This window comes from Cryptomeria japonica, chromosome 11 (assembly GCF_030272615.1).
Source record: "Cryptomeria japonica chromosome 11, Sugi_1.0, whole genome shotgun sequence".
Taxonomy (NCBI): Eukaryota; Viridiplantae; Streptophyta; class Pinopsida; order Cupressales; family Cupressaceae; genus Cryptomeria; species Cryptomeria japonica.
In genome coordinates this window covers 424,088,329-424,100,652 of record NC_081415.1, presented here as the reverse complement: position 1 = coordinate 424,100,652, position 12,324 = coordinate 424,088,329, and positions in this window count along the sequence as shown.

Here is a 12,324-nt window from a genome sequence, read left to right as displayed (position 1 = left end):
CCACAAAGTCATCCCTAGGATTTTTAACATCGGTGATCTTGTACTCAAAGAAAATCCCCAAAATCAATAGGATCGAGAAAAGAAGGGGAAATTTGAACCTAACTGGTTGGGTCCCTATGTTATAATACTAGCCTATGGATTAGGTGCCTATCAACTTACAACTTCAAAGGGAGATGTGCTCGATGAACCAACCAACAACATCCATCTAAATAAATTCTATACTTGAGTGTTCTAATGCACGGAAAAAGTGAAAACTACAAAAAAATCAAAACAACAAAAAAGTGCAATAAAAACAAGTGGTAAAAACTTGACAATAGGCACTATTTGTGAGGGAACAACTCCTCTATCTATCATTACTCATATCTTTTGCAGCCAAAGTTAAAATTAATGGCCATGGCCCAACACCTTTCATGCAGCATTATCCTAGACACACTTAGCGTAGTCACTGTCTTTGCTTATCTAAAGATCAGCTCATTATATCCCACCATGGTTTGGTAATTATTGTAAATATCCACATCGATTGATATCTATAACTAGGGGAAACATTCCTCTAACTTCAAGCATTCCAATAAAAATCAAACAAGAATCACAGCACGCCGAGAAAATCCTGTCAACAACAGTTCATCTGCCGAGAAAACAAAACACTGATCCTATTAACAATTTCAACACACACATGATGAATGATTTTCTAAATTATAATTTTCTTACATCTCGCATGAAGTTTTGACTATTTTTGCACTTAAACTTTTTAAATTATTGGATCTCCTAAATTTTCTCAATGATGCATCAAGCTAGAGAAAGTGGCCAGAGGGTCTGATATTTTTTGGTTTTGTCTGTGAGGCAATCACTTGTACTATGCAAATTTTGTCTCAAGACATGATTATGAACATATCACTGAAGACATTGTTCCACTTTGCGCATACAAATGGTCCAATCTTGTCTATTTATATGCAAGCAACACTCAGGTCATCTTGGTTCAATTATAAATCGATGCTTTTGCCATCTTGCAATATCAAAATCCATGTAGGTTTTTCTCAAGTCATTATGGTTCAATTATACCATTATGCTTGTTTAAACTTTCAACATATCAAAATCTCAATGATGATAAACAAAAACAAAGCAAAAACATGTGACTATACAGGAATGGCAACAAGAAAAAGAGGGTGATTAATTAGTTGCATATCATTTTAAATCTTGCATTAGTTGCATATCATTTTAAATCTTGTATTAGTTGCATTATCATACAACTCATTTTCAAGATACATATCACATCATTATCATTATCATACATCTCATTTTCAAGATACATCTCATCTAGTCACATTCATCATTGCATCCATCACATGCATATCTATTGTGTCATCATGGAATCTTTCTTCACTTTCATATCTTCATCATTCTTCCAAACTATCTTCTATCATGTCTTATACATGATGTATCTTTCCTAAAACCAGATGTTTTGTTCAGCTCTTATACAGGATATATCATTTTTGAAACCAGACATCTTGATCAACTCTTATACAGGATATATCATTCCTGAAACTAGATGCTTGATCATCCATGTCTTATATAGGCGATATCATTCCTGAAATCAGACGCTCGATCATCCATGTCTTATATAGGAGGTGTCATACCTGGAATCAGACTTGATCTCAATCCAATCAATCTTATCAAAACCCATGCATGTCATCACTATCCACTCTTCTATCATTCAAATAGTAGTCTTCTTCTTTCAAGAGATCATTCATGCCTTTTGTGCATGAACGATCTCCTGAGGGGGAATTATCATATCAAATCTCGGCATAAGTTTCATATCAATTTCATATCGACATCAATTTCATATCAAATCAATTCTTCATATCTGGGGCATCATCAATATCATTCATCAAATCTAGGGCATCATATCGACTTTTCATATCAAATCAATTTTTCATATCCACAGCATCATATCGATCAAATTTTGACATCATATCTGGCAAGATTTTATTTGAATCAACATGTGGTCACACATTAACTCAAAGAGGGGCAAAATGTAGACACCTAAAAGTTGCACAATGAATTAAGTGAATTTTATTCATTTAATTATTCTTAATTCTTCCTATTAATTAATATCCCTATTCTTCTAATCGCCTATTAATTAAATTAAGATTTATTTAATATACCCTTCTTCTATCTAAGCCATTTAATTAAATCCCCCTTCTAGCCCATTTAATTAAATTTACATTTAATTAAATCCCCCCACTTGCAAAATCCTACAAATGCAAGTTGCAACCATAATTGAAATAAATTAATTTTATTTTAATTAAATTCTATTTTCCCCACCCATTTGAATTTTCCTACATCTCTCACTTGCCTCTCTAACCCCCCTTCTAGATTCTTCTAATCACTTCTAAATTAGCCTAACCCATCCCCTAAATATCGTCACATCCCTAAGCAAAGGGAAGTCACTTCTCATACCCTCAAAGTCTTTGGAAACCATTAAAGGCTTTATGTCTTCAACAAGTTAACCTTGAAAGTCTTCCAAACTATTAATGGTTAACTCGACCCTCATCTAACCCAAGGGTCTCATCAAGCATTCATTGCTTTGACCATGGTTATTCCTTTAACCCTTGCACAAGAGTTTATCCTTTGGGTAAAAGCTTTATCCAATGGATAACCTTAACCTAACCTTAACCCTTACATCCTAAGGTAACCATGAGGTCTTCTCAAGCATTTAATGTTTCTTGCATCCCTTCTCAAGTAGTCTTATGTTTGTTAGTTAAATGAGAGGGGGGGGGTGAATCAGATAAACTCACAATCCAAACTCTTCACCAAATTCAACCTCGGTAGAACTTACTTGATATGCAACTATGACTATAAATTATTCAAACTCATAAACTGATAAACTTGAAACATCAAAACACATTTAACACCAAATTTAACATCGAACCCCAAATAGGGAAAAACCACTGTGGGATTTCGCACCCACTAAGAAAATATACTCTTCTAGAGTATGCTCAATTAAAAGCCAATCCTGTTAAAGACTACATAAACACATTTGCTAGATGTGACCCAGTCAAGGGATTTCCCTCAGATCTATCAGAATCTTGCACTTTGTTAGAAGTGACCTTGTCAAAGGATTTCAAACACTCAATTAGAATGTTACCTTGCTACAGGATTTACAAATAAGACTGTTAGGTCCACTCGGTTAAGAGTTTTCCTATCACTTACAAAAATAAATAACAGTAATAAAATATATCTGCAACTTCACATCTGAAATGTTATAGCAGACTCTATGTGCTCAAAATAATCTTGTCATAAGACTTATCTTCCTCCTTGCTAGGCTTCTCACTCTATTCTTCAATCAGATCTTCAATCTTCTATACTCTGTAATCACTTCAGCAATATCATTGTTCTTCTATTTGCCCGCATACATTGTTCATCAACTTTTCCTTATTTATAAGCAATTCCTAACCACTTAATCTCCTTAATCACATTTCCCATGATTAATATTAGCCATCAGATCTTCAAACTTGACTAGGTTCATTGAATCCTTCGAACTGAAAAATGTTTTATCTTGCCTTGAAACTTGTATTCCTTCCTTGGTACTTGTGCTCAGTTATGACCATTCAATCTGTGTTGTAGATCTAACTCTTGAATTTTCATTGTCGTTGATCCTTAACAAACTTCTTGCACGACATTCCAATCTTCTATAAATCTCCAGATCATTGGCATCCTTCATTTAATAATGTATTTATTCATCTAATGCATTTTGTTACTGCTCGATTGATACTCGATTAATTCTAAACTTTACTCTGTAGACATTATGTATTCATCTCGGTTACTGTCTCGGTAGCTTTGCATGCTGATGATGCTCGATGACTTCTTCCTTCTTTAGCTAACACCGATAACCTTGGAGTTTACCGACTGGCTCCTTTCTCGGTAAAATAGAATAGTATGAAACCTTTGCTCATTCTATTGCATGAAATCTTTTCTCCTTCTTATTCAGTCTTCGAATACACATATATAGGTATCAAAACAATCAAAATAACATAATCTCATCACTGTCTAACTTGGTAATAGTTTCCCATTGAATAACTTATTACTCCCCTTCATTTTCACATTCTTTCAATGTCACTTACCGACATCTTTATACTCATCAAAACATACTATTTAAGATATGGCAACATCATACTGAATCAGAAAATCAATCGTTCGACATCAATGACAAAATAATATCATTAAGATAGTAATCATCCTTTATCAATTATATCATTAATCTCCAACAACCTTCTCAATATCCTCATACCAACAAACTTAATGTAATGCCAACAATGTTGACAATTGTCACCATTTCATTGGTGAAAATTATAAACATGGATTGATAACTTTTAATCCTAGCCCTTGATAAGATCATCCAATCCTGACCATTCATTGCCCTATTCTTCCTATAAATAGAGCTTTCATTCCTCCATTTTCATAATCCAAGTTTTATGCATCTAATCTATACTCATTTTTATAAAGAATTTAGTCTCTCTTTAAATAGAAATAATCTAATAAACATTTTAGAAGTATTTATATTATCATAATAATCATATTAAGCTACTGTATCATGTTAAGATAGTTCTTTTACTAATCCTTTCATCTTATCATCATATACATGCTAGTTTAAATCATATTGGTTAATATCATGCACATTTAGGATTGCATTCATGTTAGATTGATCAAGTATCCCTCATTCTCATGATTGTCATCCCTAAGTCACTTTGCTCAGTGATCTGAGAAAAAAGGCATTGACTTGAGGGGTCTTGTGAGATAAAGAACAATGGAACATTCATTGGGAAGTTGAGTTATTCCATATAACTCCATAGCTTTCACCAAGAGTTCCATTGGTGTGTGGACTGGTCTTGAATTCGTATTTTCCATTTCATCACATCACTTTTCCCACACACAGTTCCTAGATCTAAAAATTCTTTAACAAATTTGAAAGAAATTGATAGGCAGATTGAAATATATCTTCAAAGAATCCAAGATAAATTCATCTTGCTTTTAAGAAAGAAAGTAGGGAAGAGAAAAGAAGAATCATCATATGTTTTTTATGAAAGATTTATTGCTGCGATAAATGAGCTTCCAGCTGATGTTAGACCCCATGAGTCTATTTGGATTGAATTATTCTTAAAGCTTGATGAGCCTGACTCAATTAATTGGTCTACAGCCTTGAGAGAAGAAAGTGTTGCACATATTAAAAAATGGATAGATGAGATTGAGCTAACTAAATCTAAAAATGCACATAGTATTGAGTATAATGATGCTGATAGTGAAACTGGTGAATACCAAAGTAATGGAGATGAATCCATGAGTGGGGATATCTCTTGTGGTTTTGAAAATGATTCTTATGATCAGCATGACAGTAGAGAGTTTTATTCTCAGTATGAGGAGGATGAAAATATAAATTGTTGTTCTAGTGTGTATGATTGTAACTCAAGATTTGAATAATATGAATGACAGTATTGTTAATCCCAATCCACAAAGTGTTTGCAACCAAGGTTATGAAACTATGTTGCAACATATTGCAGCACTTTATGATCAACATGATAAAGGTTATGATGCAGATGTAAGTTGTTGCAATGATAAAATAAATATGCATAAAGACATGAGCACGGAAGATTTAATGAGATAATGTTTACATCACAAAAGGTAAAGCCAAATAAAATGAAAATGAAGGAGAAGGTTCACTAAGTAGTGAACAAATTTCAGAACTCTTAGCTACTAATCTTCAAAGGTATGCATCCAAAAATGTCCCCAATTTTCATACCCAACTAGTATATGTTTTGATATTGATGATATCTTTGAGGGTGTGAAGTATGATACATATGATATTGATTCTTTCCCTACATTTGAGTTGAATAGTAGACAAGATGAAAATTCATATAAGATTGATAGATGTAATGATGTGGATTCATATGTTGATATGAATTTTGAATTTAAATCTTGTGTTGATCTTGGTGTTAAAGAGAAAGACAAATCTAAAGTTGTTTTCCTAGATTTGCAAGTGGTTAATGAACCATTACTTGATGATATATTTCTATGTTTTCAAAGTGCTGATAGAAATTGTGATCAACAAGATGAAGTGCAGTCATTCTATTTGGAAATGTTTCTTTCTAGTTTACAAGCCAAGGTTGCATATGAATGTTTTCCTCTTGTGCAAACTAGCGATCAAGATGTGCCTGATGTTCCTAGCTTTTAGAATAAGTTGGATTACTTTTCTTTTCAGCTAGGAAATGATTGTAAACAATATGACAAATATGTGTCATTTGATGATCAACATTTTGAAGTGGGTTTTATTTTTCAAAGATTGAATGATTATGAACATGTTGATTATCTTTTATGTGATGAGTTGATGAGAAGTTGCAGCGTTTATGATCAGGTAGATGTAAATGAAACTTCCAGCTTACCCTTAATTTATGGAAATGAGAATCATGTGTTTGATAGAGGTAAGAATTGACTCCATTTTGATGGTCTGTGGCCATTTATGAATAATGTATATATGTTGTACAGTTTCTTTGCTTCAGTCATGTGGTTTCTTTGGAATAAAGTACCCTGTTGTTCGGGTAGAATAAGGAACCCCTGCTTTTGAGAAGAAGAGAAGTGATCTATTTTTGGGTAGTTTACTCTACCAAATTTTCTAGATTCTTGTGTTGATCTTGCAATCAACCATCCCCAATCAGAGCCACTGTTGGGACTCATAAAATTTTGAAGAATTTGAGAGGCTCATTTCAAAATTTTGCATTTGTACTTTCAAATGACCATCTAATGAATCAACCTGATAGGCCTACTTTGAGGGCATGTAAAATGTAGCCCGATGATTTTCATGAGAAACACTTGGGAAATGTGTCCTACATCTTTCATTCAGCCCATGCAATGGGTTACAACTTTTAGAATTCAATTTAGATCAGTTTGTCAAGTACCCGTTTCAAGGGGTGGACTAAAAGTTATTTTATGCACATGTAGAGATTTTATCAAATGACTCACTTTGAGGCCTTACATTTCATGACCAATTGATCATCATGTTAAATAAAGTGTACCCTTGAATTGTAGACATATAGGTGTATCAACATGCCAAATTTCAAGTCCCTATGAATCCATTTGCTCAGTTTGGCAAGCACAATCCATTTGCAGTTTGTGTTGTTTGCATAAGTCCTTGTTTTAATAGCTAGTCAGAGCACCACTTTGCATATGTTTAATAAATGGCCAGTTGATTGTCATGAAGAAATTATTGTTCCCTTCAGTACCTTTTTTGGAATTTTGTATCTCACACCCAGTTGAACTGCAAATAAAAGTGGTAGTACACCATGAATATATATAGGTTTTTCTACCATCTACCCAATTTATAGCCCCCCAGCTCTTTGTTTGGCCAATTTTCAAGGCTCATTCCATATGGACTTTTTCAGTGTTTCAGAAATAACATGTAAATGGGATATTTTGAGCATTAATATCTTTCACTTAGATGATTATTTTCTCAAACCAATTGGTCCATGAGATTCCTTGTAATGAAATGAGTATGTGTGCCAGTTTCTAGCTCTTCATGATTTTATCTGATATGTTTTCAAAATTGTTTTGAAACTGGGTTTGAAGAGGTTTTTGGCAGTTTTTAGTGCAGAAACAGCTAAGTAGTGAACTTTGGGGATTAAAATCTTGAAACTTAGTAATCTTCAAGGAAATATATTTTGCAGGGTGATTAAAAATATATCATCCTATATGCTTGTCAGATGGCATGGTCTCAAGTGGCCAAGGCAGATTTCGGGGGTACAGAGGTGGTTTTGATCATTTTGCAAAAAAGTAAAAATCAAGTTTCAATGATTAAATTTTTTCATATGATTGATCCAAGTAGATATTCTAATGGTTCCATATCAATGGTAATATATTATTATTTTAATCATTATTATGATTTAAATAATAATTACATATGGAGTAAATTGGAAAAATTGTTCAGGAAATTATTTAATAATGTTTTGAGATAACATTATTAAACATATTATTTGGTATTCGAAATATCATTTAAGTCATTTTATAATGATTTTAAATGAAAGTGTGTATAGCATTTGGTGGGCCTGGGAAAGTTAAAAAATTAAAATCAAATGTTATCTCCCTTGCAATTTTAATTACATCTCTGAAATCCCATGATGACGCGATTGGAAAAAGGAGGGACATTACTCACTGCGGCATTGCGATGAAGGGGATTTTCTTTGCCCTAAATTTTTGGCAAGATAAAATGTAGGTTTTTCCATAGTCTCTTATTAATACGGCTTTAGAAATTTCAGCAAGTGCAACCAACAAAAGTAAAACCAGACCCCACGCCCTTTGCCATTTTTCTTCCACGCCTGTAGCAGTTTGTAAGTTTCGATGGGGGTAGTGATATTTGTGATAGAATCACAGGTTGGGCTTGTGAATTTTTTAAACAAATGCATCAGACAGATGTCATTTCAGGAAAATATACAAAGTGAAAAATACAAATATGTGCTTTGGAACAATAATATTTTTGTTCATAGTTCATATGCAGGATGAAAATATTTCAATTCTAAATTTTATTTCACCAGCGGATATATGTTTTATAAAAAATTATTGGTGAAGAGTTTTACCTGTGGTGATAATGAGAGAAAGGTAAAGATGTTTTACCCACAGCAGAGAAAAGCTTTCACATATAAAAAAAATGGATAAGAGATAAAAGGCTTGTGAAGAATCTGCATAAATTTTAAAGTGAAAGATGAACCGCTACAGCAAGAAGGGTTAATGATTTTACCAGTATGGGTAAAATTTTCTATCAAAGGGGATTGTACAATTGAAAGTGAAAATTTTTCAATAATGAGTAAAAGGTTAGCATATGGATTGTGTGGTAAAGCATTTTCACTTGGAGGTGAAAATGATCTTTTAACAAACTATTGCAGAAGATAAAAAAATCCAAGAACCGATGTATTTACTCAAATAAAGATTTCCAGCAGGGCAATTATTTTACCAACTGAAAAGTGAATTCATATGAGAAACAAGGAAAAGGGAAAAGGTTTTACCAAAGTAATGAGTCATTTTAACTCAAAGTGAGAGCATTTTCAATTTTTATAAAGGATGAAGCACACTCATGAGAATAAAAATGTTGCAAGAATTATTTGATATTCCTTATATCAAAGTGAAAAAATTGTAAAAGATGCTTCATATAAGTGAAATATATTCACAAAGAGAAAATGTGGAACTTAAGTATTAACACCAAAAAATTTATGAGTCCCATTTCAAAATTTTCAAGCATGCAACGTGTGAATAGAGGGAAAGGATACTTATCCCACATTAACAATGGGAGGGTTATTCTAAATATTTAAATACAAATCCACTCACTCTCTTTGTGTCAAAAGCCAAGTGCTTTTGGCGGATGAAGGAAGCTTGCAGTCTAGTGGGGCCCAAGTGCGTGTGCATTCCGAGGGGCCCATATTTTGCGACAAAGAAGTAAGTTAAAGTGTGAGCAATTTGCAGAAGATCCAACGGTGGTCACTAATCCACAATGGGAAATTGCTTGTCATTAATTCATTGACTGATTTATTGTTATCATAAAGGAGTTGATTTTTGCAGTCAGTTTCAACACATGACAGTTATTTTGAGAGCAGTTTCAATGGGAATGCATGCAGATAATATTTTTCAATTGGAAAGAGCTCATTTTCAGTAGGCCAAGTGTGTGAGCAGTAAATGGTAGGAGTGGGATAGTTGTCACTGCCAGATGAAATCTAAAGTTTTCTCTCCCTCTTTTAATTCTGAATTCTTCTCATTTGTGGGGGTTCCAATTTTTGGAAAATGGCTCCAAGGGAGAATTTCAAATGGTTCCAAATTTGCAATGAATTTCCAGTTCAATAATGTTTTTCAGAGTTTTAGTTTTCTATGTGGATATTTTGCATAAGATTGTAATTGGTTTAGTTGCAGGTCATACATGTGCAAGGCAGGTGTAAAGTGCCATAGAATTGTCATCAGGCATTTGTTGCCAATTTCAATATAATTCAATTTTCAAGGGATTTTGAGTTTATCCTCTCCAAGGGGGAGTGAAATTCATGTTCTTAGGAATATTTTATAGAAAGGATTTAAATTCTTTGAGCAAAAATTGTGAAACTGAATCATTTTTTGGATATGTATGGTTCTATGAATGAATGTAGAATGTATTAATGTTGGACATTAATGCAGGGATATTTTGGTAAGACAGATTTGCAACTGGTTTCTCTTATAATATTATGTATTTGACTACATGCCCACGTTAAGGCACTGGTCCATTATAGCTAGAGGTTACTTGCAACATTTTAAAATCAAATCAGAATATCTTTCTTTTTTTGTTGTGGTAATGTTCCACCTATCTCATGCCCAAACATAGCTGAGTTGTATGTGTAGATTTAGCCCATCTACAGTACGCTCCTTGTTCTTATACTCTAATGAGATCTATCTTCTTGTTTGATGTTTTCATATGTATGTAATGGATCTAATTCTATGCATCAAAGGTACACCCACCTAGGTTTTGCAGAGCCTGAAGAGTAGAAGGATTTTTATCCTTTTCATGTTGTCCAAGTCCTGAAGTTCTTCATTGTTTGAAATTGGCTATTTCATAAATCAATTGCAGGTGAACTTGGGTTACTCATTTTTTGAGATTAACAGGAACAACCACTATCTACAACCCATAGATTTTTCCTTTCAGCATGTAAGGCAATTTGTACTATGAGACTTGATTCTACCTTATCTTTTTCTTTCTCAACCCATACTAGTTTTCTTTCTTTCTTCTTGTTAGTTACTATTATGTGCTCTGATTCAACTACCAGTTCTTGATCAGGATCTATCTTCTTCTACTTGATCTTTTTGTTTTTACAAAACTTTGCTATATGTCCAAACTCTTGACAGTTATAGCATTTCACATTTTTATTTAAAGTTGAATCTTTGAAAGTATTGTAGGGCACTGGTTTATTCTTCCTACATTCAAAACTCTTATGACCATATCCATTACACTGATAACAAACAACATTCATATCTCAAAGTCCATTAAAAGGATTCTTACTTTCATAACCCATAGAGGGATTATTGTTTAATCTACAATCAGCTATTCTATGCCCAAATTTGTTATACCGATAACAATAACCATGAAAGTTTGGAACATATCGGTTAGGTTGCCTTGGTCCTGTAAATGACTGCCTCACCGGGGGTATTCCTTTCATGCTTCTGACTTTTGTGAATCCTTCATGGTCAACTCTTGTATTTCTCCTTGGATATGCATGTCGATACATTGAGTGTGGCCTCTGTGTCATAACCCTCCTTTTGGACCTTGATATGACTTGCTATTATTATTATTATTATTATTATTATTATTATTATTATTATTATTATTATTATTACTATTATAATATTAATTTTATGAGTAATGTTAGAAAGAAAAGATATGTTGAAATGAGGTTGAATTTTTTAAATAAAAAGGAATTTAAGTGGTGACACATACATGAGGTCATAATTTATTTGAAAATTGCTTATTTTCTCAATATTCTAATTGAGCACATGGTGTAGGAGAAATAAGAAGATTCTAGAAAAGAAATTTTAAATTCAAAATATTAAGGAATAAATATTATATTTAGCAAATATATGACATGGGAGTTACAAAATTATTCTATGACAAGAATAATTCTATTCAGGGCATTTTGTATGACAAAGGAGTTACAAAATGCATTTTTGGAGGAGAATTTAAATTTGAATTTTGGTTGCATGGTCAAATGTAACCCCCACTATGACAACAATCATTTTTGCATGAAATTAATTTAGAAATTGTTTATTTTCTCAATATGCTATTTAGCACATGTTGTAGGAGGAAATGAGAAGGTTCTAGAAGAGAAATTCAAATTCAATTTTTGCATGTAACCCCCACTATGACAATTAATCATTTTGCATGAAATTATTTTGGGAAAAGAATATAGAAATCAATTAATTTCTTTTGTAGTGGGAAAATGACTCTATTTTCTATATATTGAGTTCTAAATTTTTGAAAAAGGGAGTTCATTGTTTTTTGGATGATAAAGTAGTCTTGAAATTCTTATGAATTTATTTTCAATACCATGTTAGTTGTAGGAAAAATTTTGTAGATGTGTTGTAGGATTTTGGAGAACATCATTACCAAGATTCAAGGAGGAATTGAAGGAGGTCAAGAAGGTTCTTCATTCAAATCCAGGTTATTCATTGCTTGCTTTTCCTTTTCAAAGAAAATCTTCTTCTCGTCTCTTTCAGAATTTTGCACATAAGTTTATATTTTAATTTTATTTTTTTTTAAAGAAATCTCTTTTATCCATT